The sequence below is a fragment of the Camelina sativa genome, chromosome 9, assembly GCF_030686135.1.
Source record: "Camelina sativa cultivar CO46 ecotype springtype chromosome 9, ASM3068613v1".
NCBI classification, from domain to species: domain Eukaryota; kingdom Viridiplantae; phylum Streptophyta; class Magnoliopsida; order Brassicales; family Brassicaceae; genus Camelina; species Camelina sativa.
The window spans coordinates 27,953,754-27,959,753 of NC_141888.1; positions in this window are offsets into that span (position 1 = coordinate 27,953,754).

A 6,000-nucleotide genomic window follows, 5' to 3' on the forward strand; every position below is an offset into this window, starting at 1 on the left:
AACTGCTCATGATACGCCGCATCCTGAACGCCGGTGTAGCCACGGATGACGCCAACCAACGTGACAACATTTTCCACACGAGATGCACTGTAAGTGGTCGCGTTTGTGGCTTGATCATAGATGGAGGTTCTTGCACTAATGTGGCAAGTTCCAGTCTTGTCAAGAAACTTTCTCTTGAAACCACAAACCACCCTCGCCCTTATCGCTTGAGATGGTTAAATGATAAGACCGTGATCCAAGTAAAGGAACAAGTCACGGTCCCATTCAGTATCGGTCCGTATAAGGATCAAGTTCTTTGTGATGTGGTGCCTATGCAAGCTAGCCACCTCTTATTGGGGCGCCCATGGCAGTTTGACAAGCGCACCACACACTGCGGCCATACTAACCAATACTTTTTCGTTCATGACAACAAACGTATTTGCTTGAAACCCTTGAGCCCCACGCAAGTACATGAAATGCAAGACAAGTTTTCTAAAGACTCGAACGATAAAAAGAATTTCCTGATTCAATATGGTGATGTTAGAAAGTCCCTTAAGGACTCAGCCCAAGTGATTTTGATGTTGTTTCGAGATGCATTGCTTTCAGGTCTTGATGGTTCACTAGAAGCCTTACCGGAGGTCATACGCGGCGTCCTCAAGCGATTCGCCGATGTATTCCCCGAAGAACTCCCCGAAGGCCTACCACCGATCAGAGGGATCGAACATCAGATCGATCTAGTCCCAGGAGCGCAGCTTCCCAACCAGCCGGCCTACCGTGTCAACCCCGAAGAGGCGAAGGAGCTTGAGCAACAAGTCAAAGAGCTCATGGCGCAAGGTTACGTCCGAGAGAGTTTGAGTCCGTGTGCTGTACCAGTGCTACTAGTCCCGAAGAAAGACGGGTCATGGAGGATGTGCGTTGACTGTCGAGCCGTCAACAACATCACTATCAAATACCGCCACCCCATTCCACGCCTCGATGACATGCTAGACGAGCTTAGCGGCGCCAGTGTCTTCTCAAAGATCGATCTGAAGAGCGGCTACCATCAAGTTCGGATGAAGGAGGGTGACGAGTGGAAAACGACCTTCAAGACAAAACAGGGTTTGTACGAATGGCTGGTAATGCCATTCGGTCTTTCTAACGCCCCTCTACCTTTATGCGTCTTATGAACCATGTTTTGAGGTCGTTTATCAATAAATTCGTAGTGGTCTATTTTGATGATATATTGGTATATAGCTCTAGTTTGACTGATCATGTAAAACACCTAGAGGTTGTCTTGTTTACCCTCCGCGAAGAGAAACTCTACGCAAACTTGAAAAAGTGCGTGTTTGCTGCTGATGAATTGGTCTTTTTAGGCTTTGTTGTGAGTTCGCAGGGCCTCAAGGTCGATGGAGAGAAGATACGTGCAATAGAGGAGTGGCCCACGCCAACGAGCATCACTCAAGTCCGGTCGTTCCACGGCCTAGCCAGTTTTTACCGGAGGTTTGTGCGAGATTTCAGTACGATCACCGCCCCTCTCACCTCCGTGATCAAGAAGAACAGCGAGTTTCGATGGGGAGAGGAACAAGACAAGGCGTTCACCGAGCTCAAGAAACGCCTCACGCAAGCACCCTTGCTTACATTGCCCGACTTCAACAAAACTTTTGAGATTGAGTGCGATGCGTCGGGAGTTGGAGTCGGAGCTATCCTGACTCAAGGAGGCAAACCGGTGGCGTACTTTAGTGAGAAGCTTAGTGGGCTATGCTTAATTACCCTACGTATGACAAGGAGTTATACGCCCTCATTCGTGCCATGGAGGTTTGGCAACATTATCTATTGGCGAGAGAGTTTGTGATTCATACTGATCACGAAACCCTCAAGCACCTCCGCGGCCAGACCAACCTCAAGAGACGTCATGCGAAATGGTTGGAGTTCATTGAGTCGTTCCCATACGTCATTAAGTACAAGAAGGGCAAGGAGAACGTAGTCGCCGACGCCTTGTCAAGACGGCATGCACTAATCACTACAATGGACGCGCGCGTATTGGGTTTTGAAAGCATCAAGGATGCTTATGCTGGAGATGCTGAGTTTGGAGATTGCTTCCAGAACCATGGGAAAGGAATCTACACCGAGTTCTACATTCACGAGGGTTTCCTGTTCAGAGGTCGAAGGCTGTGTATACCAAATGGTTCTATCCGGGAGTTGCTAGTGCGGGAAGCCCATAGTGGAGGTTTAGCGGGTCATTTTGGCATCACCAAGACCTTGGCCGTGCTCAAGGAGCATTTTTACTGGCCAAAGATGCGAAGTATGGTAGAGAAGCACGTCGGCCGTTGCATAGCTTGTCGCACCTCCAAGTCGACAACTCACCCGCATGGCCTCTACATGCCTTTGCCCGTGTCCACCGCACCATGGATCGATCTCTCCATGGATTTCATCCTCGGCCTACCCCTCTTGGCGCATAAAGATAGTATCATGGTGGTTGTTGATAGGTTCTCGAAGATGGCTCACTTCATTCCATGCAATAAGAACAATGATGCTGTGCAATTGGCGAACTTGTTCTTTAGTCAGGTTGTAAGGCTTCATGGCGTTCCGCGCACCATCATATCCGATCGGGATCCCAAGTTCCTTGGTCACTTCTGGCGAACTATTTGGCGCAAGCTCGGGACGAAGTTACTGTACTCCACCGCGGCTCACCCTCAGACCGACGGCCAAACGGAGGTCGTCAACAGATCAATAGGCGCCTTACTCCGCACAGCTATCGCCAGCAACAAAGGCTCCTGGCTCGAGTACATTCCGATCATCGAGTTTGCATACAACCAAGCGGTGCATTCAGCTACGAAAAGGTCGCCATTCGAGGTCGCATACGGATTCAAGCCTTTGACGCCCCTGGATCTCCTCCCTATACCACCGAATGAAGCCGAGAATCAAGACGGAGTCGCACGAGCAGAAATGGTCAAGGCTTTGCACGAGGAGGTCCGAGCCAACATAGAGCGAAGGAACGAGCAGTATGCACGCTTCCTCAACCGAGGACGTAAACCGATGCTGTTCAAACCTGGTGATTGGGTCTGGTTACACTTAAGGCCGGAGAGGTTCCAGCAGAAACGCAAGGACAAGCTCAGCCCGCGAGGAGATGGCCCATTCCGAGTCATCGAGAAGATCAACGATAACGCCTACCGACTTGAGCTTCCAGGTGAGTATGGTACGTCCACCTCATTCAATGTCACTGACCTCATTCCGTTTGATGTAGGTGAAGACGAAGATGTTTTGGGGACAAAACCTTTTCAAGGGGGAGGGAATGATGTGATCGCAGGACGCGACCTCAGCCAAGAAGACCAAGACACGCCGGACGCGACCGAGACGCCTGACCAAGACGCATCGGACGCGACCAGGGCAACCTCTTCAGACGTGGCCAAGGCTCCAACGATCCTTCCCGGAGCCACCACACGTTCCAAGAGCTCAGCAAAGGTGGCCAAACAGCGGCTCAACCTATTTGTCCGAACCTACATCCGACACCAGCCACCCAACAAAGACTCCGAAGGCTCAGTCCGCTTAGTCTTCACTCTTACCCAAGAGTGAAGACGGTCAAGTCGTTAAGCGAGGAAGTGTACTCTTTTTCCTCACTCCGGGTTTGTCCCAATGGGTTTACCGGAGGAGGTTTTAACGAGGCATGGAGCTAAACGCAAAACGCCTAAAGGCTAAGTTGCTTCACGCGCAAGGCCAAGGCGGTTATCTCTCTTTCCCTCTTATTTTTGGTTTAATTTTGAACTTGAGAATATTCTCTTTTGATCCTATGTTTATGAACGTTGGAGAGTGTTTGTGGCTAAGCGTGTTAGTCAAAAGGTGGCGATGTGTTCTCTTTGTAAAGGGGACACGTCAAAAGGACGATGTGCGGATCAAGATGAATCCGCGTGTCCTTAAGCTCCTACCTAGACCTAGCTATTTAAACTCTTCTTAAGCCCTTGTTCCTCCTTAGACTTGTATGAAAATAAAACTTTTCTCAAGAGAGATTCTTGAAACTTGTCTCACTCTTCTCTTTCTTCAATCCGGGATTGAACCTTGAGAAAACCCTAACAAGACGCGAACCGGGTTCGCCCTTGTTAGCGACCGTATCAAGAGGAGAGCCAAACCTCTTGTGTCGTCAATCGATCCATCCGTGTTTTCCCCTCACTACGTTTCCATCTGTCCTCTTTCATCTCTCTCGAGTCCCCTCGAATCATCTCAAATCATTCTGCTATTGTTTCCCTCAAAGACGTCCACCCGCTCGTCCCGCATCCGTACTGACCGATTGAACCGTTCGTGGCTTCCTGAAGTATCCCCCGAACGGCTCGTTTGAATTCCTTCAAACTCCGTCTCCATCATTTGATTCTTCCCTAGAACCGAAGCCCAGAACCTCGGCCGTGAAAAGCTTCACCGACTGAAAGTTGGCCGTAAGTCCAAGCCGCGTCCGTACCGCGAACGTACCGTGACCGCGTCCGGCAGTCACATCAGGTTTAGTTAACTAAACCGAGTATATAAGTGGAGAAGCGAAAGATTAAGGGTTTTAGGGTGTCTGGTCGCCGTTTGCAGAGATAGAGAGAGAGGAGAGAGCCTATTGTGGTGTGAAGGAGATTAAAGGAGAAAGAGCAGAATCGTTAGGGTTTGGGAGGAAATAGTTTTGGCGTATCAAATCGTTCTCAAAGGTAATGAAATTTGGTATGTTTATTCCCAAGTCTTTCATCGTCATTCTCCTTTTTACAGAAGTAATTTTGGATTTAAATTTGATGAGTTATTGGCAGTTTCGTGAGTCACGTTTTCTCAGACGCGAGTTGGAACCATCGGGATTGTAATTAAGATCGTGGTCTCGTCTGGTTCCTGATCGTACTGAAATTTTGTGGGAAGCTTCATGACGTCTAGAGATAGCTTTTCACCGGAGAGATTTGGTAGTTAACGGTTGGTTTTCATTTTAGGGTTTCGTCTTTGAGACTGTTCTTTTCTGATGTTTCTGTCCAGTTTTGCTATAAGTCGTTTTTGGTTGTGTGGCTTGTTGTAGGGCATTTCTGGGCTGTTTCAGACGTTAGGAGGGTCTCAACTGGTTGTATTGGTTGTTATAATCAGTTGATAAGGTGAGTGCATGACCATGGCTTATCTAAGCCTGAGAATCCTTTGTTTGCTTGATTTGTTGTGTTTTGTGGTGTTGTTCTTGCTTGTGGTGGTTGTGTTATGGTTATTATAGGTTCCTGAGGCTTTTGGGAGAGTTTGGGACAGATTGTAGGCGGATTGAAATGGAGGTTCGTCGTTCGGATTCGTGCAGTTCACGTCTGCGAAGGGAGTGTCGATCGACACCAGTTAGGTGTCGGTCGACACCATGTTTGGCCAGTATCGATCGACTCCTCTCTGGTGTCGGTCGACACCAAGTTGCTTGTTTCGTGATTTTTCCTGGTTTGTTTGTGTTTGGTTGTCATTTGTTAAGCATTGGTTTCTCAGTTGCTTGTGTGTATAGCCCAGTAGATGGGAGGATTGCCTCACTAAGTATTTGTGATAATACTTACGCATCTCAATTGTTGTTTGTGGTGTGCAGGTTTGTGTTGTGGAATCATGGCGATAAGGAGGAGGATGATCTAGGGTCTCGTTTGTGTGTTATTGGATTGTTGGATATGTTGTTGGAACCTTGGATAGAGATATGCTAGGTTGATGGATAGAATGCTTAGGATTGTTACTGTATTGATGTTGTAATGGTTCTGTATGGTTGGTATGTTTCCGCTGTGTGTACTGGTTGTTATTGGTTTAATGAGGAGTTGTGGTTTGGGTTGGTTTAATTTAGTAGTATAGACTGCATAATTGTTTACATTGTATTTAATTGTTAAAAAAAAATAGAGTCGGATTGTTTCAACTTGGATCCATCATCAACTATAACCAAGCAATGGACCAAAGTTAGTGTTTCTTCTTCTCTAAATAGGTGATTTTGGTTGAATTAAATTAAGTCTAGATGATCTTGGGATAGATTTAATGAATATAGAAATCTAAATTTATATTTGGTATCAGAGCTATTCTAGATTTGTTTAGTTC